At 36.2% G+C, this 22,556-nt stretch overlaps 1 protein-coding gene across 1 annotated transcript in view; it reads right to left on the reverse strand.

Moving 5' to 3' along the window:
- LOC106051609 (putative inactive carboxylesterase 4) overlaps positions 1 to 22,556 on the reverse strand; it is a 68,535-nt gene that overhangs the window by 25,491 nt on the left and 20,488 nt on the right. The window lies entirely within an intron of this gene.

Raw genomic sequence — 22,556 nt, forward strand, 5'->3', positions numbered from 1 at the left:
AACTTTGGTGGCGACTCTGGATCAATACGAAATCAAAGCAACTTAAATCTTTTTTTTAATTTGTTTTGAAATATTTTGTAGCGACGATAAAGTCACGTGATAAAAGATCATCAGTTTATTCGAGTTCAATCGTTATAGTAGACCTGATTACTGGCCTGCGACGTCACAACCTGTGGGCTGTTTACAGAAAAAAACGTGTACAAACTTTTTACCAGACAGACAGACAAAGTTGATAGAAGCTTTGTAGATATATCTCTAGATCTGACCCCTCAACTCAAGAAAACATTAAAAAACTAGAACAGACACAAAATAGAGCAGTGAGATTCATAACAAACGAATATTCACATTTGACTAGAGTAACACCTTTAGTAAAATAACTAAATTCAGAAATCCTTCAGGAGAGAAGACTCAAAAGTTAAGTAGCAATTATACATAAAACACTGAACCATAATCTTCAAATACAAAAACAAAATTTAATAAAATACTCAGAAAGACACAAAGATAAAGGTACATTTCTCATCCCATATGCTAGGACAAATGTGTACAAATGCTCCTTTTCCCTAGTGCTATTAGAGCATGGAATGGGTTGCCTGAGCCAGCCAGGAAAACCAGAGACTTGTCGGAATTTAAGTCATTGGTTAATATGCATGACTAGACGCATGACGCGTTGGACGTAATCATCTTCTTGTTTGAAGTAACGTCTGTATTATATAAGATAAGACTACCAACATTGTTTATTACTTTAATACTGTCGATGAAGTCTTGATTAACAAATATCCATTTGTTTGTTCAATGTGCCCCTTCCCCTCCCTCCTCGTCTCTCTCTCTCTCACTGTCTCTCTCTCTCCCTCTCTCTGGTCGACCAGACTTGGGAATTCGAATCACGCAATGTTTTGTTCATCAATAAATACATTCGACCAGTGCTATGGGAAGACCATCCTGGCCACTCCCGCTGTCCTATTCTGTAAATGAAAGTCATTCAGACTATCCAAAGTTTCTGCCGACTACAAAAGGTTAGAACGGAACAAAATATCCCTGGAGAGATCGTCTGATAGATTTTGTGTAGACAGGGGCAGATAATTGGACGAATCAAGTTCAAGGAGAAAAACACAGAAAACTTTGTCAATAAAAACTTAACAACCAAACGTCAATAGAGGCGGCCCTATTTAGACAGGGAGTTTTTTTTTTAGTCACTTTGCAATGTAAGATAAAAGGTTTTAGTTCTGTTTCAGATTTTTTTTTTTTCAGTTTGTATTTTGTCGTCAGAAGCTAAATAGGTGCAAAGATAGAGATCTGTAAATAGACAATATTTACCAAAGATTTAAATATTCCAAAGCAATAATAAATGCGAAACGTTATTAGATTACATTAAAGGTACTGTTAATACCAAATTGTAATTTAATGAATCTTTCTACTCATCTAATACAGCGGTTCTCAACCTTTTAAGCTCGGCGACCCCTTTTTACAATATACCACTCTGCCCCCCATAGACACACACAGCAATAGAAGAATAGACAATAACAATCATATTTTTGATGGTCTTAGGCGACCCCTGGCAAATCGTCAATCGACCCCCAAGGGGGTCGCAACCCACAGGTTGAGAACCCCTGATCTAATACTTAGCCTACAGCACCTGTTAGTGTTAAGAGTTTAAAAATGTTAAAAAGATTATAGTACCTGGCAGTAATAGACTAATAGTATCTACAGAAGGATGGTCATTACAGTCTTTTGTTTCTGTTAATGCACAGCAAGAGTTAGTTTCATTTGTTTCAAAATGGTTTGTTAAAAGTAATAATAATAAAATGACAAAGCTCAAAAAGAGGCAAACATTCCAAAAAGAGGCAGGTAGCCCGAAAAAGAGGCAAAGAAAAGAGGCAAAAACCCCTTAGGATGTGATAGCTAGACAACTGATGTCAAAAGCAAAATATATTTTTTGCCATCTTGATGATGCTGGAGTGGCTCTCTTGCATCTCGGGGAGGCCCTTGAGGAATTGTCTGAAAAGGAATAACCTGTACAATTTGTAGAAGAATTCAAGAAGCAATGTCTATTAAGCCACTGAGCAGAGAGTCAGAACGATGTATATATAGGTCGTTAGATTCTAAGCTGCTATCAAGTTAAAGGTTAATATTCTCATAGAATTATTGGTTTACATAGTATATCATTGTTTTCTCTCTTTGTATAAGCTAGGCATTTTTTTTTAAATCATGTGTACGTAAAGTAGTTATATCATGTGTAGTGCAACTTACAACAACAAAATACTATGACAACCTTAATGTCACAATGTTTCATGTCAATATACCAAATCATATTATATTTAATTTATTTAAAAACATTTTTTTTGGTTTACATTCAAGTCACACTCAATCTTTGTAGAAAAAAAAGCAACAAGTATTATATATGTATTGCTTTCTCTTGTTCTTAAAGGAATACTACTGAGATAACTTATACTACTACTATTATTATAAGATGCCGATGAGATTTCAACATTCTCAACAGGTGGTGAAAATTATTGCCCGAGAAACATTAGTGACATCTGTAAAAACTTTGGGGCCCGGTATCAAGCTCTCTATACAACAGTTTAGCCTTGCATGCATAAATATCAACAACACATGGCATTCATTTCTCAAATACACACACACACACACACATAAACACAGAGCTATTACACAGAGAAATGTCTGAAGGCCGTGCCAGACAGAGCGCCATCGACTGGACTCTCAATAATTTTCTTACGATAGCATATGATTCCACTCTATCGATTTCGTCTATATCACTCCATCCTTCCCCCCTCTCCACAAATACTGTAGCTCAGATGTATATCAGTTTATCAATAACCCAGTTCCTGATATTGTAATTAGATAGTTCTTATATGAGCCATGGAACGGCGCGTGGGTTTACATATGTCTGTTAGTGTGTATATATTATTGTCACCGCAGGTTTTACGCACTGGCTACACGAGCTCCACCACTTTCTTGGATGCCCCCTTCCCCGAAAAGGATGGCTGTATGGTCGTGTTATACCTCTGGGCTGCCTCTGGATGCTGCTGGGTTCAAAACCCTCCGTCGCCACCCACGGCCGTCTCGTGGAAGGTTTGGGTTAAGCTCAGTGGCGCGAAGAGGAAAATAAAATGTGTTGGCTGTAAAGATTGATAAGTTCGAGATTCTGACATTATTTTTACTTATTCATTATATTTTATTTGTCATACATTATTTTTCTGATTTAGTTATCAAATGAAAAAAGTAAAAAAAAGTACCAACTCATAGTAAAATCTTATTATTGTAGAATGAAATCTATTAAAGGAAGGAACTCTTAATTACCAGTACATTAAGTCATTAAGTTCTAACGCGTTTAAATTTTTAATAGAAATAATGATGGCAAATTTGTAGAAAATATGAAAGTGATATATTAGATACATTATGTTTGTTTTTGTTTTTGTTAAATTGTTATTACATTTTTAATATTAAGGTACATATTCACTATTTAAGATACATGAATTAATACTATGAGATATCATTGACATTTATTTCTTTAATTAAACAAACGAGAGCCCAAATCAAATAGATGTATAGATTGTACATCGACCTTCGAACTATACAAATAAATGTGCGTTACACAAAGCTCAACTTTAAATTAATGAGGATAAATTATTCAATCATTCTAAGAGTATTTTGTTTTAATTTGTCATTGAACACCTGAGCTCCAGATTGCAATTGACTTTCTAGCGAGTAGGATGAACAACGATTCGAACAAAAGTTCAAACATATTTGTCTTCCATGAAGTTGTAAAACATGCCGTCAGGACAATGGCGCTCGGGACTGTCATTGGTCATCCTGAGAACGTTTGGACAATTGTAGACAATTTTGTTTCCTATACCTGTGACGACTCGTAAAAATTCTGAATATCTGAAGGTTTAGCATAAGACTCAGAATAAGAATCAAAGGCTGTGTAATTTATGTATTGTCTTATTTGTTGTTTCTTGAAATGTATTCTCACATTATGTATATTATTGTTGTAACTCCAGTGGCGGACTGAAAGGGTTAATGTGTGTGCGGCCTACTGATACACACCACTCAGGCCAATCACACAGGTCAACGGGTCAATGGCTGTCGATAGACAAGGGACAGTACTGCCAATAACCGCAAGTATGACCTGTGTTGTGGTCATGTGATCAAGAGCCTTCACGGTCGAGAGACAGTGTGTTTAAAAAGACAGTTGAGTCCAGGACAGCAAGCACCAAGGCAGTAAGGACTTGTGGTACCTTGTGAGTCCTCGAGAATGTAGCTGTACGAGCTAGAGAGACTAGTCATGTTTAGTTAGGCAGTTCTGTTAAGTACAAGAAAGCATTTGAATTGATGTAGCCAATTGTGTTGAATTGGCTGTCTATGTATTTGTAATTAAAACGCCACATTGTTACTTGAAGCTCTTTGGCACATATTATATCTGGACTTATAAAAGACCCCCATACCTCAAGTAGCTTAGGGTCTTATCAAAATTAAAATCGTTCCTGATTATTGTTGTTTTTTTTACTTTGTTTTCAATGATGTTAGATTTATCAGGCTTATAGTACTCTTTTCAGGTATACTTTACATCGCTCTACATACCAAGAATTAAGAATATTTTTAAAAACACTCGAATATTAGATCGACTTTCTATTAAAAAGCAACTTTATTTCTGAGTTTAATTGTACTATTACTGTACTGACCTACTAAAAACTAATTCGTTTGTATCATTAAACTTAGCTTTTACATTTCTAATTCTTTTAAATGACGTCATCGATTTTTTGTGTCCTCAAAAACAAGTTCAACTCTTTTTTTTTTTTTGTTTGTTTAGTAAAGGAAATAAAGGGAGCGAACCTACAGTGAGAGCTTTTCTTTTAATTGGATTCCATAATAAACCTCCCTATTTTCGTTCTTTAGCATTGGATTGAATCTATTAGCCCAAAACTTGTTCTTTGAAATTTGATATAATTTTTCTTTTTGTTATTCCTGAGACGATGTTTTTGCTGAGGCTTGGCGCGATCCTGTGGGCGGAAATGATGAGGTCAATATCTACGTCAGACCTCGCTGAACCGGAAATGAAACGAAGAGCTAGAGTATGTCGTGATTGGACCAAGGGATTATGCAATCCCCATCGATGGGGATTACAAGCGTGAGGAGAAAAAAAAACAACATATTTACATGTGCTTAGGATTTAATGATTTCCTTTTTTTTTTTTTACTTACATTTGATTTACAACAGAATAGAGAACAGGACAGTTTAAAACATATATTGTGTTACAATTTCAAAACAATGTGATTTGTGATTTTCTCAACACGCCTATAGGTGCAATGACATTAATAGATGTGCTTATTTATTTCTACACCTGCGAAACGTAGGAAGTGGGTGACATAAAGAGAGAAAGGGAGAGGGGGGAGAAATAAAGAGAGGAGAGGGGTTAGAGAGAGAGAGAGAGAGAGAGATGGTGAGTAAAAGAGAGAGAACGGAGACAGAGAGGACGTGGTTGTCAGACACGCCAGGCATTTACAGAGGAGGACAAAAGTAGGACAAACTCTTACAAAAGAAGACAAAAAACTTAGAAAATGAAGATAATAATTATTTGATGAAGTTTGTCGAACTACCAAATAAATAACATATTTCTCTGATTTATATTCTCAGACTTTATTAGCATCAATGTACAGGAAAACAATATACAGGAATTTTCTTTCATATATATTTTGTCAAAAAAAAAAACAAGAAACAGAAATATATATTTTTATATCATGTAACCTTCTGGAACTTGCATGGACGCTGATCTCAAAAACGGCTCTAACAATTTTTCTAGAAATTTTACAGTTGACGTATATCGCTGAAAAAAAAGAGCATGGAAGTGGTTGCCTGAGCTAGAGAGAGAGAGAGAGAGAGAGAGAGAGAGAGACAGAGAGAGAAAGGAAGAGCCAATGAAGTTAAACACCAGAATATATCTTGTTTACGAAATGACCAATATCTCTAACACCAAACATTCATTGCAAAACAAAAATAAACCAAACCAAAGGCAAAAGCTCAATAAATTATTCAGTTTGTCGTCTTCACCATCACGCGTTGAGAAACAGACATTGAGAAACAGACATTGAGAAACAGACATTGAGAAAATGTTTTCATTGCAAGCTGATCCTCAAGATAAGGACATTGCTTTTGATTGTTTTGTCATGGAATATTATCCAGATACTGGGGCAAAACAAACTCAAAACTAGGACCGCTTTAAAAAATGGATTTTGTTTTTGTAATTCGGTTTGTAGAACAATTTGGTTTATATTTTTAATAACAAGATTATCTTATACTTTTCTAACACAAAAATTAGAGTCAATAACCGAAATAAAAAAAGGTAAAAGTTTTTCTGATACACAAACTCGTAGGCAGCCCCCTGTGGTTCAGTCCGACGTGAACAACCATGTCTCTGTCCTGATGATAAATGCGGAGTAACACCAACTGTCACCGACCATCTATTTCAGTGATTCCCAAATTGGTGTGAAGTAACACCAACCATCTCTTTCAGTGATTCCCAGAGTGGTCTACAATAGTCTACATAGACATCCATTGGTCTACGACGACTTCCTAGGAATCTACGACAGTGAAAAAATTGAATTGGGGGCATATGAGGTGTAAAGGGAGGTCCACAATAGTGGGTCTCATTAATGCAGGTCAAGACTTTAATTTTTTTTCTCATAAATGGAATTAACTCATACACACATATCATTTGTATCTTAGTTAATCATTTGAATTTTATCCTGTTATTCTAGTCAGATATGTTTTATTTTAAAATGTACACATATAATATTAAGCGTGGTCAAATCGGAAAAGAAATATAGACATGACTGTGTTAATTGTTTCAAATTTGGCTTCATTCCTTTTCGAACAAGCAAATGGCTGTGTCAACATGAAGTTGCAAAATGTTCGCTTCATCCTCATAAATAGAAGAGGTTTGCGAGCGTATTACAGTGTCCCTACTTATAGTAAAGTCCGGAAAACAGCAAGCTGCAAAAATGGATTAGACAGCAATTGAAGAAGCTTCAATAACAGTTATACACAAACTTGCATCTGGTATTATGAAAAGTAAATTGCAGTAAGTAACAATATAGGTCAAAGTGTATTGCTGTAATGGCTTATGACAGCGTATGACATTGAAAGCTGCAAACAAAATATTTCTTAATAGATCTGGTGGGCGAGTTTAGGCTTGCCTGATAATTATAATTGGCATATGTTCGTTTTATTATGAATCAACAAATCCAAGAGGAGCTGCTCTTTATTCAGAACTTTGATCAATTGCTTCTTTACAATGTGAAGTACGACGATTGTTGAAATGATTAAGTTTGACACAAGTACGATGATTATTGAAATGATTAAGTTTGACAGTCTTTTTTTTGTTTCTTTTAAATATTGTTTCTTGGATGCTTAAGATCTAATTTTTTTAAAAAGTAATTAAGCGGACATGATAGTCTATGGAGCAGACTTGTGTCATAAATTTAATGAAATTAACTTGCAGTTACATGTTGATAAGTTGATTTGGATAAAAACGAAGTGGATAATCTCAGCATTTCTTTTGAAGAATTTCATTCATGAAGAAAGAACACAAATGAATACGACATAGAAATCATAGAAATAAGTTTGAAGTCCATAGTGCAGGATTAGCAAGGGGTCTACCGAAACCTGGAAAGCAACAGAAGGGGTCTATGAGTCAAAAAAAAAGTTTGGTAAACGCTGATGTATTTAATCTAGTTTTAAATATAGAATAACTATTAGAGACAGTTTGCTAACTATTGTAAAGAAACGCAAGCTTAAAATATATGGCCATATTACAAGATCCACGGGGCTCGCAAAGACCTTCCTTTATGGAACAGTACCAGGAAAAAGAAGAAGAGGCAGACAGAGAAAGCGATGGGAGGACAAGATAAAAGAATGGACGGGCCTACCATTGATAGAGGCTTTAAACAAGGCAAAAGACAGGGAGGAATGGAGAAAGACGGTCGACAAATCTTGCTTGGTGCCCCAACGGTCCAACAGACTAAGGGATAGGTAAACGGTAAGGTAAAAAGGTATTAGAGACAGTACTTTCTAGTCCGATGACTAAGGAAATGTGAACTATCTCACGTGATCACGCAAAACCCTATTCCGACCTACATATTTTGCCAGAGTTAATGCCCACAAAGCCGTTGACCGCAGGGGGTCTATTTAAGTTTTTTTTTTTTGTTTTGCTTTCTGCGCCTGTCTTCGGCAAAGGTCTTTCTTTCGGTCTTAAATGTGTTTCACGCAACTTCGTGAGAGCGATTCAGCTCTTTCAAAAGCTGCCAGCTACTTTCTTTTATGTCAGCGAGGACTAAATGTCGCCTGTCACAGTGGAGTGCCGTCCATGTAAAAGGGGAACTTGCCTAGTTCAATAAGAGTCTCCGAATCAGGTTTTTTTTCTTTTGCTATTTTTTCTCCAGAAGTTCAACATAAAGTGTTTTAGAATTTAAAAAAACAAATGGCGGTGAGAAAAATGCGAAGCGCCAAACGGCTCACAGTACACAAAGGGAATCTACTCTTGGAAGTGTTGCCGCGTCATCTGCTAATTAGATCCCTTGTCTTCCGAGTTGGATTCCTTTGTCACAGGAACAAAGGACATGGTCACTGGTACTGTTTCCTTCATTAACACTGTTATTTTCTTTATATAGTCCCATGTACTAAGTTATAGTCGAAGTATCTATGAATACGTGACGAGAATCCACAGTTTTACAGACGTTATCTGTAGCCTAATACTGTCAGAGAAATTTGGTGCCAAATATTAGGATTGAATGAAAAAGAAAAAAAATGTTTAAGTGAAAGAGGACCCGGTTTATAAATCTGTTTCTCTGCAATGGTCATGTGACCCAAGCAGTGCTGCCACTGGCTTGAGATCGTCAGGTATAAACAAAAGCGTTGTCATGGTGAACAAAGGGAGATTACACAGATAGAAAACAATAGTTCTGAAATAAACAACATTTAGTCTTCTAGAATAATTAAAAAATATGCGTAGGAAAGAAAAAACGAAAAGATCATTAAGACTTCCTTGTTGTTTACAAAGATTGTATCAGCTTGCTCTGTCTGTCTGGTAAAAAGTTTGAAACAAGTTATTTCTTCCACACCCAACCTCGGATCAAGTTGAAATTTTACACAATTATTTCTTGTACCTGACAAAACAATAATTTATAATAAAAAAAACAACAACAATTAGTTCATTAACTATCGGTAATTAATTATTTTGTTTGGTATCGAACAAGGGAAAGAAATCGTAGTTTAAAGATGTGATGTTACGCCTATAAGTTGAATTAATCCCCTTGAGGCTTGAGCCCTGAGTGAACTTGTATTTTTTTTACACATTCAAAAAGTGATCACGATAACATTCATCCAGATACATCCTCTCCTCCCCTGTCCCCAAACTGGTCCAGACTAGGGATAGGATCATAGCGCATAGAGAAAGCTAGAAGCAGGAAATTGCGCTATAAAAAATGATAACAAATGTTTCTAATCGCACAGATTTATTATTGTTAGTTTTACGTCAATTACAAATGTAATCCCATGACTGATCCAATCTAATTGATACAATTACAATTAATTTAAGCTTTGCTTTTTTTCAAAGTAATTTTTGTATTTTTTTTTTGTAGAATAGTTTACAAGTAAGTCTGTGTATAACAGAAAACGATATGATCATTAAGATGCCCTTATTTTATTTTTTATTTTTTATGTATGTTTTTTTTGTTTGAGGGAGACAAAAGGAAGACAGAAAGTCAAGACAAGACAAGACACAATGTTGGTATGTCTCAGGTTTCGTGCAAACGATAAATTTCCCGAGTAAGCCTCAAGTCATGTGATGATCCAGTAACATCCGGCAGACGGCCTCACTACCCACGTGATGACTTATGCTCCCCTGCGTGACGTCAAGGCCAGATTTAGCTTTAGCTCGAGCTGTGAAATATTAGACAGTCACTAACAGCGGATAAGTGAAAGGTGTCAATATCATTGTACAATCGATGACACATCACATTTTATATCTAGAAAATAAATAAATTAATTAAATTATTCTTGCTTCTTTTAAGTAATCAATACTATTATAAGCAGGTCTTTATAATCCCTCATTAATCAGCCCTTTTATAATCATGTCTTTCATATCCCTAATTAATCAGCCCATACAGACCTTTCATATCCTTAACTAGTCAACCTGTTAAAAGCAGGCCTTTCATATCCACAATTGACCAGCCTGTTAAAAGCTGACCCTTCATGTCCCTAATTGGTCAGCCTGTTAAAAGCAGGCCTTTTATAACCCTAATTGACCAGCCTGTTAAAAGCAGGCCTTTTATATCCCTAATTGACCAGCCTGTTAAAAGCAGGCCTTTCATATCCCCAATTGGTCAACCTGTTAAAAGCAGACCTTTTATATCCCTACTTGGTCAATCTGTTAAAAGCAGACCTTTCATATGCCTACTTGGTCAATCTGTTAAAAGCAGACTTTTCATATCTCTAATTGGTCAATCTGTTAAAAGCAGACCTTTCATATCTCTAATTGGTCAACCTGTTAAAAGCAACGCCTTTCATATCTCTAATTGGTCAACCTGTTAAAAGCAGACCTTTCATATGCCTACTTGGTCAATCTGTTAAAAGCAGACCTTTCATATCTCTAATTGGTCAACCTGTTAAAAGCAGGCCTTTCGTAACTCTAATTGGTCAGCCTTGTTTTTAGTTTTATCTCATCTGATTTAGAGAGAGAATGAGAGAGAGACAGGGAGAAAGAGAGAGAGCGGGAGAGAGAGGGAGGTCGAGATAGAGAGAAAGGGAGGAAGAGAAAGACAGGGAGAGAGAGAGAGGGGGACAGAGATGTAGAGAGATAAATGGAGAGAGTGAAGAAAGAGAGAGAGAGAGAGAGAGACGAAGGGAGAGGAAGTAAAATACCCTTACAATTATTAGCAGGTAGCACTTTGTTGCTACATTTCATTTGTCACAATACTGACAATTCATGCTGCATAGTTAACTTGCACACCTTCTCAAAGAAATTGTGAAGTTTTTAAATGGAAATTGACCTTTTTGTTTATTTTCTCCAAAATGTTGTCACACCAGATTAATAAAAAACAACTGTTGAGTTCAGCTCCAAAAAACGCACAATTGTCCTCTGATGCCAAACCAGAAATCTTGGACTATTCCTTACATTGTATGGAAGTCTTAACAAAAATAGCACCAATCTTTTCCTGCCAATGTGTCTTTTTGGTATCGTGACCAAGCGAATAACTCTTGTCCAGGGTAGACATAATGGAATTTCTATGTCTCATTTGAATAATCTCCCCTACCAGAAGTCCCGTTACTTCCGGCAGCATGCTAATCATCAACATTTCAAGGTCACACGTTTATTGGACACCAATGAAAAGGAATAATGGTTCAGGGGAAGCAAGTGGAAGCAACTCACAACTGTTGTTGCCTGGCCATTGCATCAGCAAGTAGATCTAAATCTTCAGATTAGAGCGTTTCATAAAACGAGATCTTCAATTACAACTAGATTTAGCCCTATCTCTGGTTGTCAGCGTTTCTTAAGCTGTGGGACGCCGCACCGACACGCAAGGCACGAAGGCGGCCTAATGATTTTAACACGGACACAAAAATGTTTTCTATTTCATCCATAGATAAGTAAGTAACATCATTAATTACCAATGTTTATATAATGTGAAAACTATTGTATTAGGAGAGAGACGGCGCTTCATCTTCTAAATAGGAATGTTATCGCTAGATGTTTCGCTAGATGTCATCGCTAGATGTTATCGCTAGATGTTATCTCTAGATGTTATCGCTAGATGTTATCGCTAGATGTGCCTGCAACTAGATCGATTTGAAACGTTTTTCATCCTAAGAAGACAGTTCAATTAGTCTCTGCTAACGCGATTCTGCTAGTCTTACTCAGGTCTAAACGGTGGAATTTCTTACGCATGTCGTGCATCGCTCTGTTGGCGAATATTTTTCTTTATCACGAAGATAATATTAAGTCGATCACGCCTATGACAGATGTAGGCCTACTTGTGCTACATGTTCACGCCTATGACAGTAGTAAGCCTACTTGCGCTATATGTACCTCGAGTGTCCTTCGCAATTTAGTATTGGCTCTTATTTAACTTAAATGTGCGCTTTTGTTTTTAATTACTAGGAGAAATAAAACACTCATACGCCAGGAGAATGCATTTTCTGCAGCTCAAACTTTTTTTTTTGTCTGTGGCGTTACAGTTAGAGAAGGACTTTTATTATCAAAAAGGGTGAGACACACTGCTGCACATATCCACGACCCTATAATGCCGTTACAGTGCTAGGAAGATTACTGTGGCCAATAGCTTTACTTTCTAATGGGCAAACATTGCTGCTATGACTTAGCGAGCTCTTATCTACTATATATGTACCAAATACAACTCACTGATTGATCAAGAGATCTCATCAACTGTCGCACATATCCGCATCAGATTACACAGGTTCCTTTAACGTCCCGGATGCTCACTAAGAACAGTTTCTGACAGAATCGCAACCTTGGGACCGTTAGTCGCGAAAAACCGCAAGTCAGTCTATATTTTATTTATATATTAATATTCACATTTGACTAGAGTAAGACCTTTAGTAAAATCACTAAATTTAGAAAGCCTTCAGGACAGAAGACTCAAAAGTAAAGTAGCAGTTATACATAAACCACTGAACCATAATCTTTAAAAACAAAATTTAATAAAATACTCTGAAAGACACCAAGATAAAGGCACATTTCCCATCCCATATGCTAGGACAAATGTGTACAAATATTCCTTCTTACCTAGTGCTATTAGAGCATGGAATGGGTTGCCTGAGCTAGCCAGGAAAACCAGTGACTTGGCAGAATTTAAGTCATTGGTTAATATGCATGGCTAAATGCATGACGCGTACGTAGGACGTAATCATCTTCTTTTTTGAAGTAACGTCTGTATTATATAAGATTTATTTTCGGTTTTTCCCCAAAAGGCCGCAGTCTACACATGTCAAAAAGACCACGAGACAATAGGAGCTGACTGTACAATATTTCTTTCCCCCTAAGTGAACTTTTTAAACTAACCTTACGTCATTTCCTCTTCCATTAAACAAAAAACCCAAACCAATCTTACTAGCCTTTCTAAGATAGATCTAGTCTCTTTTCTTTTTTTCCGAGAGAGAATGGAATATATTGTCATATCGATACATTCCAAAGGGGGTGAGATAAACAATTACATTTGAGAAGTTGAGGACTAGTCATGGAGTGTACGAAGGACTAACTTTTTGTTTTTTGTTCGGAGGGAGGGGTGGGGGGGAGGGGGGAGGAAACGGATAAGTGAAAGTGCTACTAGAATTAACAGGCAGTGCAGGAGTGTGTCCAAAAAAAAAGGGGGGGGGGACTGCTCAGGAATGAGATAACGGGACATGACATTTCATGGTAAGAGACACACTAATTCACAGGCTTAAAAAAAGTTTGTTAGGTTGATCGTCAAAATGTGGCCCGTTTATTAGAAGTAAAAAACAAAAAGGGGGGGGGGGATCCGGCTATAATAAACAATTTAAAGCGGAGGAAAAGAAAACGACCATAGTAAACACTAACAATCCTGGGAAAAATTCAAACCCCGTCCCCAGACTACGCCCATGTGGGTAAACGTTTGATATAAACAAGTGGGAAGGGGGGTAAATGGGGAGCTCCATTCATCTTTTAGTTTATTGTTTGGTCATGAAATACATTTTAACCTTCCGACTTTCCAGAATCTTGCGAGAGTGTTAAAATGTGATTGTGTGTGTGTGTGTGTTTATTCTGGATGGCGTGTACCAGTGTAAGTTATTGCAAGTGTGAAAACTATTTATAGCCTACAATTAAATTGGACGGGCTGTCAACATCAGAGCTCCCGGAGCTCTAATTGAATACAAATTTGAAACAAACAGAAAAAAAAAAACATAATGAAACCGAGTGTGTGTGTGTTTTGCTTGTCCTACTGACAGGAGCAGATAACTGGCACGTCTGCAGCGGCGTCACGTGAGAAGCATGGATAAATTTAGCCGCCACTCCAGCAGACGCATAGCAGCGCAGACCCACCCCGTAACTTTCTATAAACAACACCAGCGGCTAGCCTCCCACACGACACGCCTACGTATTTCTGCGATCCGCTCCTGACAATCTCCTCCATTGCAACACCTCTGTTTGAAACTGAATTCATTTCCGTTTCAGTCAAACCACTATGAGGTCACGGCAAAGGTGGCGTCGAGTTAACAATAACTCAGGACAACAAAAGACTAAGTCCTGACTGTATGTTTTCTAACTCCATTAGGGACAAAGGTTTTTAGAAGCATGTTTGTTAAGATCGTACAACTCAGTACAAAGTCGATGTCATCTCGAGCTTAATGTCCAAGGACAAATTTCTGAAAAAAAAAAAAGCTTCGAATAAATGAAAAAGCTAATGTTCTAGAACAGTGATGCTCAGCCTTATTCGGCCGGCGGGCCATTTTAATTTCCGACACTCGTGTCGCGGGCCACATCAACAAAACGTTTTAAAAAAAAGGAAATAGACATTGAACCATTTTTATTAGAAACCCATGAATCTGGTAGTTACATTAATTTAAGAGCTGTTGTATGTTCTTTCAAAAGAGCCACTCTCTCTGTATAAAACAGATATGTTGGCTTAGTATCAGTACAAATCTATTTATCCTAACTTAGGGAAAGATTTTTTCAAACCTCCTTTCTTTTATGTGGAGAGAAATTTGCTACACTTTGAGCCGACATTTCGACGGGCCGGATTGAATTACCTCGCGGGCCGTATTTTGGGCATCACTGTTCTAGAACATAAGCTATATGATAGTCAATACTACAAAAAGCAAAAAGAATTAGGACACATTCCCAAGACTTGAAACCGAAGACCACAACCTTCAGATAGTCAAGAACAATCAACTATTCAAATAGATGCTACCGCAAAGAACAACACCCCTCATGTAATTATTAAAACATTGCAATGCATAAAAAAATAATATATATATATGTATATATATATATATATATATATATATATATATATATATATATATATATATATAAACATATATATATATATATATATAAACATATATATATATATATATATATATATATATATATATATATATATATATATATATATATATATACATAATACATATCAATATCTATACTAAAATAGTCTTTATACGCGAATCACACTAGTCTTGAACACAGGTCCGCTAGTATATTGTCCTCTCCTTTGATGTGACGCACGTCGAAGGTATAGTCCTGGATCATCAGAGCCCACCTCGTAACTCAGTGGTTCGTTGAGTTCGTGCACCGAAGATACGCTAAGGCCTTGTGGTCAGTTTGAAGTTGAAACTTCACGCCAGCCATGCACTTGTCCAGTATTTTAATGGCAAATACGATAGCCAAGCTGTTCTTTGTCACAGATAGATATTAACATGAACATACTGTAGACATTGATTAATAATAATGAGAATAATAACGGAGACTGTGATTATCAAAGTAGACATAGAAGACTCTCTTTTTATTTCCGTCCAATCCTTTTGCTTTCGCACAAAACATTCACAACAAACAATGACGTAATATGAACCTATTAGCACACAAGTCTTCTCTCTCGATGATCGAATACTCCCGAGACAACAACTTTCGACTCACATACTCGACGGGATGCAGAACACCATTCTCTCACTGACTCAGTATACCAGAGATTCCTTTGTCCGAAGCATCGGTCTGAAGAAAAAATGGCAATAAGGGATCAGGCAAACGAAGAATGGGGTACCTACCCAGATACGCCTGCACCCTGCTCAAAACCTCCGCGCACTCATGATTCCAGTGCACCCTAACAGACCGACCCCGACATAGTATATTAGTACTTGTACTAGAAGTTGTTGTTTTTTTATTTTCCGAAAGATACATTGCAAAAAAAAAAAAAAACAACAAAAAAAAAAAAAAACAGAAAAAAAAAAACAACGAATTTTATGGTATCAAAACAACAAATGTAAAAACTTTGTTCAGAAATTGTTCATAGATCTTGCTTTCATTTGCTTGTCCTTTTTCCTGCCCTAGACCACGTGAAAGTTCGCATACAACCCACAAGGGCTTACAACTCACACGAAATGCATGATCTCCGAAGTTTTGAAGGTCATAAAAGATTTTTTTTTCCACTTTATTTTTTTTTTAGTATAATCAATCTTTTATATTTTCATAATAATAATGAATATCTAGCCAATGTATGTATTAGAAAAATGTGTATAAAGACTTGAATAATTTATGTTGTAACTATACTAGTGTCCCCGCACTGGTAAATATTTCTTCACAATCAAAAGATAAAGTCAATCAGTAAACTCAATCAATTGATAAAGTCAATTAGTAAACTCGGAGCTGGGATCAGTTTGTGGTCCTCTGTCTGCATCTGGTGCGTGTCATACTTCGTTCCAAAGAGTGGAGTGTGAGCACTGGACTCTGTGGAAATAGTCACGCTGGACATGTCTCTTGGGTCTCTGGTCAACTCTACCGAGTCATCTCCACTTTTGTTGTTATAGAATTCTAGAAGTTTATTTATAATACATTTTAATTGCTACAAAATGACAAACGATAATTTACTGTATAATTATAGCGCTAATTCATGTATCAAAACAAGTTATTACGTACCGTCATATTAAACAAATAAATAACAATTAAACAAAAAAACAAACGTTATCTAGTAGAGACTTCCATATAGAATATATTAAAGATGACCTATTTATTGTTATTATAATTTGTATTGTTTAAAAAGCTAACAGGTTAGTAAAAAGGTCTACATCGATTAGTTATTTCATGAAGCCTATAAAGTGCCTAGAGCAGGGGTTCTCAACCTGTGGTTCGCGACCCCCTGGGGTCGATTGACGATTTGCCAGGGATCGCCTAAGACCATCGAAAAAATGGATTGTTATTGTCTACTCTTCTATTGCTGTGTGTGTGTGGGGGGGGAGGTAAGGTCGCGGCAGAGTGGGGGATTGTAAAAAGGGGTCGCCGAGCTTAAAAGGTTGAGAACCGCTGCTAGAGTGTATAGAATGCCAGACACTTCCAATGAAAGTGAGAAACAACTTCTCGATTTCCCTACTTTGCCTAGGCATTGTATGTAGGATGACTACAACTGCTTTAAGCCAATTGTTAAATTATGATTTAATTAATTTTTAAAATATCAAAATATTACTGTTCGGAATCAAAAAATACAAACAAAAGAATACAGTTACATAGACAAAGAAAATAAAAGATATGGAGAAACGTAGAAGCGATATAAGGTAACCTAAAAATAGACGTTGCTTTTATGTTATTCATAGAAAAAAGTTTTAGTTCATATTACAAATTCTAATACTTACAGTATAGCATACCTAGGCATTCTGTAGAATGTTAAATGTTAAGTGTTAAATGATGATTTAAAGTATTTTATTAATAATATAAATTTCTCGCAATAATATACACATTGCCACTAATCTAACAAGTTTAGTCTTGTTCTTTAAAGTTTGGAGTTTGTTTAATTACAACTGTCTAAGTGTGCATTGCTTTTTACAATTTAATTGTACCAGGTAATAATTTGATGCAAGTGATATTTCATACTGTTTTGTATGAAAGGCGAAAGACAATAGGTATATTAAGAAACTGGAACAGACACAAAAAAGAGCAGTGAGATTCATAACAAACGAATATTCACATTTGACTAGAGTAATACCTTTAGTAAAATCACTAAATTTAGAAAGCCTTCAGGATAGAAGACTCAAAAGTAAAGTAGCAATTTTACATAAAAAAGTGAACCATAATCTTCAAATACAAAAAAAAAATCTAATAAAATACTCAGAAAGACACAAAGATAAAAGCACATTCCTCGTTCCATATGCTAGGACAAATTAGTAGGCCTACAAATGCTCCTTCTTCCCAAATGCTATTAGAGCATGGAATGGGTTACCTGAGCCAGCCAGGAAAACCAATGACTCGAATTTAAGTCGTTGGTTAACATGCATGACTAGATGCATGATGCATCTTCTTTTTTGAAGTAACGTCTGTATTATATAAGATAAGATAAGATATTATGTCATCAAGGCATAGGCGACTAAAAGAAGGAATCACTTGAATAGATATTGATAAAGCTGATCAAACTTTTGTTGTGGAGATTGTAGAAAACACATGTTTAACAAGACTTCAATTCAATTTTTTTTTTCTATTTATATGTATTTCGCCATTGAAAAACACGTTTACAAACTTAATAAATTATTGTTACTGTCTAGGACTTGCTAACATTTTCTTGAAATACTTTGAAAGCCAAGTTTTGACTTTCTCTTGTTTGTTCTTGTTGTCTTTCTCCATTTTTAATGAGAATTTATCTTTTTTATTGTCTTCCTTTGTGTTTGAAAAGCCTCAGTGGGTCTCACGGTGTTTTTTCTCAACATAAGGTAATTTATAAGAACAAAGGCAAAGCTGGAAATGCAATAAAAACGCGTACAAATAGAGCATGTAAACTTTCCTTTTGCTTTATCGCCAGACTTCATTATATGAGTTATCACAACGGATTAGAGCATTAATATATTTTGTATTTGTTTTTTAAGTAGAAACTATAACAAAAGTATTTCAAGATACGAGCAGCATTTAAGAGTTTATGAATTACTTTGATTCTCTTTTGCTGTTGCGTGTAGACAGTTTCACCCTCTCAATGTTTCGCCCTCTTTAACTCTTTCTCACCTAATTGACGATACCATCGTTGATTTAACCACTTTAAATTATTTTCTGGTTTTATAAAAACATTAATTTGTGTTTTATAAAAAGAGCATGCATTCCCATTTAATTCTATACCAAATAAAAATATTTTCTGATTACTAAGTTATTGAAGTTTAACCATAACAGAAAAGTGAACTACAAATAAGTAAAATTAATAATTCCATAGGATCGTGGAAAATAATTACGGAGGGAAAGAGTTAATGTGTCATTTTAGTCTACTTACAAAAAAACCAAACAATTTTATATTGACTAATGTGCACTGCTATTATAGATAACGACACTAACATATTAATACAAATGCTAAAAAAAGATAACAGTGTTCTAATCCGTTTTCGTAACTGAGTGTTTCCCAAAGTGGGGTAGGCGTACCCGCAGGGGTACGGGAAGAGTTTGAATGGGGTACGCGTTGAAACTCATTAACTATGCTTCTCCTTCTCATTCATGCCAATTAATGTTATTTATAATATAAAATTCATTAATATTTTTATGCACAATTTTTTTTTCGTGTATCCTTTTTGATAATTTTTTTTTGGGGGGAGGGGTACGAAAATTATTGTAGAGGTACGCATATGTCGAAAGTTTGGGAAACACTGTCTTAACTTATTATTTTTATAACTAACAATTTCTGCATTAGTAGAACTGGCACACAGAAAACTGTACATGTTAGTTCTTCCGCTTCCCAGTCTCGGATCAAGCTGAAACTTTGCTACATTATTCATTGTCCATGACAACATATCATATAATGTAAAAAAAAATAAAGAATTAGCAAATTAGCCAATCAATTAATCTTAATTAATTCATTGTGTTTTTTAGACATGTACTAATCTAAGGGGAGATAAGCCTTGTTTAGAGAATTAGGTCGTTCGCTAAAAATGTTTAATTACTTGTATAGACTTTTTAGACCAAAAACCTTCTTTGTTTCTTTATTAGTACTTGTATAGTTCAGTGGCTAACGTGTCGGCTTTCCATCATATAAAAATCTATAAAAAAAAAAAAGCGATTGGACACAGTGGCGTGGCAAGGTGCCTCGTTTGCCTGTTTTCAGTAACAGGTACGACTTCTTACAAATACACCAACAGTGTCGTAACACTCACTACTTGTACATATTCTTAAAACCAATAAACGATTACCTTTCAATAATCTCTGTGTGGGCCCATAGTCATAGGCGGAACGAGTCCCTTAGCGTTATGGTTGTACGCCACTGACCTATATTCCCATCAATTAGTACACCGTCAAACTCTATAGCCCTGCTGACCCATATCTATTCTGAAATTCTTTTAAACCCTGTCAAAGTGACTTTGTAGAAAAGGGTTCCTGCGGGGGGAAAAAATCGAATAAACGGTTGTGGAGTGGTCCTCGTGGTCTGAGGGGAAAATAGAAAAATGGAAGTAATAATTCATTCTTTATAAACAACCTGTAGAATCCTTGGGGATTTTTTTTGTTGTTGTTACTGTTCCAGTTTATTGCCAGTGATGAAAAAGGAAAACAAACGCCAAAATACATTAGCTTGACGGTGATTGATTTTGGCATGCAGTTTGTCTTCTCGACGAAAATCTGGCTAAAACAAATACAAAAACGTCAACAAAAAGAAGGCGAGATGCGGCTAGTTGACCGAGATATGATAATTATAGCAACTGTATATGTATATCCAAATGGAGGGATATACATGCATATTTAACTCTTTTTCTCCGTAAATATTTGCCACATTCTGGTGGAATCAACGTTGGTATCGCCAGTTAGGAGAGAATGAGTTAATGTTCATTAATTTAGCTGATCGGAATGTTGAAATGAATAGAAGATCTGCTGCTGTGAACCATGTACTCTATTGAAGTGTTGAATTATTTGTATTTCATTTTTTAAAAACATGTTTCGGGTGTTTCTTCCGTTGAAACGTTGTGTGTTCAGATTTGAGTGTTGAATGAATGTTGATGTCATTTCTGATGTTGCCAATACCATAATAACTCTAAGCTATCCCAATAAGCAGAACACAATAGGTAAAAAGATTGAGTTGATAAAAACCAGGTCGTCGCTATGGCCGGTATCTGGAGGCCCAGGGGCAGGATTTTTGTGAAGGCCCCCTACACCTTTTTGAAAGCTTTAATCAAGTTCCACTTATGAATAATAAAACTCACATCTAAAAGTATGCTTAATTCAAATTGGAAATAATAGAGTAAATTTAAATTTCATCTAATTTTCCTTTCTTAAAATGCCTATTTTAGTTTTAAAAAGTGTATATTTTTGAGCTTGTGGCGGGTAAGACCTTAGTAAAGCCGGAGCTGTATTTACATATTCCGATCAGGCTACAAGCGGACACTTCTTAACCACGAGAGTTTTCCCAGCCGACGTAAGATTTAAAGTGTTGAACGCAAATGCGAGACAGAATGTTTGAAAAAAAAAATTCTGAACTGTCGAAATGCAGATTTAAAAAAAAAATCTCTTTGTGGAGGCCCCTTTCTTGTGGAGGCCCCTATCTTGTGGTGGCCCCGTGGCAGTAGCCCAGTCTGTCCTTCCTTAAATCTGGCACTGGTCACTGTCGCAATACGTAAACACAAAATTCAGTACACTGCCCAATACTGGAATAGATCTTTTACGCCATTGTCAAATCAACTGACTTTTATTTCATAATATCTACCACCAATCGCACCTTTAAATTACGTCGCCAGTAGCTAAGTGCTGACAAATTTACGCCAAAAATCTAATCTAACTCCTAACACGTCAGAACTGAAGACTATTTCATTCTCAAACTTCCCCCTAGGATGGCCGGTGATTGTAGCGTGCAGTGCTCAAACCCTGGACCATCTAGACGGCAGCCCAGAGCGCATACCTCACGACCAGGCAGCCATCCGAATGTTTAAGATCAGGTCATTGTAATAGTCGAAAAATCTCTTAGGTCAATGTGAAGAAGCGTTCCAAAGCTTTTTTTTTGTTACGTATGGTCAACGCCAATGACGTAGTGAGCAGGAGATGGGAGATCTTTGATTCGGACTAGTCCGTCACGTGTGCTATACACATGGACGCTATGGTCTTTATGTACAATTAAGCTGTCTAGTCTGCTACAAAGTGCATGATGATAACACTTAATGGGGCGACTAAATGAATCCTTGTAAGCGTCTCCGCTCCAAAGTGTACAAACGAAGAAGACACTGCGGGCCGGGCACTAAATGAACCTATTTATCAATGCCTCACGACGTCCAAACCGAGCTCCCCCTGTAGCCCAGAATGTTTTGGTTAGATGACAGAGATTGCCCCCAGTGGCTACAGAGAGGAGTGAGTAGTGGAGAACTGCACGTAAGTCACGTGAGTTGTCTGCCCCACTGGCCATAGTGCTTTTTCCGTTCTTACTTTTCCTTGCAGAACTAAGACATTTCTAGTTGGCACTACATTTGTGGTTTAAAGAATTTACATAAAACACGTGAATTTTTTTTTTAAAGACAATTCCTCCTATGTAAAGCTGATGTCTGTTTCGTAAGAACTATTCTTTTACTCTTTTTCACTAATAAAATGATTGATTTAAAATACAAATCTAACATTTTTTACCCCGCCTGAATTACCCTTCCCCCTCCCCCCTCCCCAAACGAAAAAAATCATGGCTAGGCAAATGTATAAATCTACTCACAGAGTATATACAATTTTTAAGGATAAACTTTTAGATCTATACTTAGAAGATGGTGAGCAAAATGTTCCCGAAGTCTATTTAGTTATTAAACTATACTAATGAAACAGCGACTTCAATGGTTTTTTATTAAGCCGTATAGAAAACTGTGTCTGC

Source organism: Biomphalaria glabrata, chromosome 4 (genome assembly GCF_947242115.1).
Source record: "Biomphalaria glabrata chromosome 4, xgBioGlab47.1, whole genome shotgun sequence".
In the NCBI taxonomy this organism is placed as follows: Eukaryota; Metazoa; Mollusca; class Gastropoda; family Planorbidae; genus Biomphalaria; species Biomphalaria glabrata.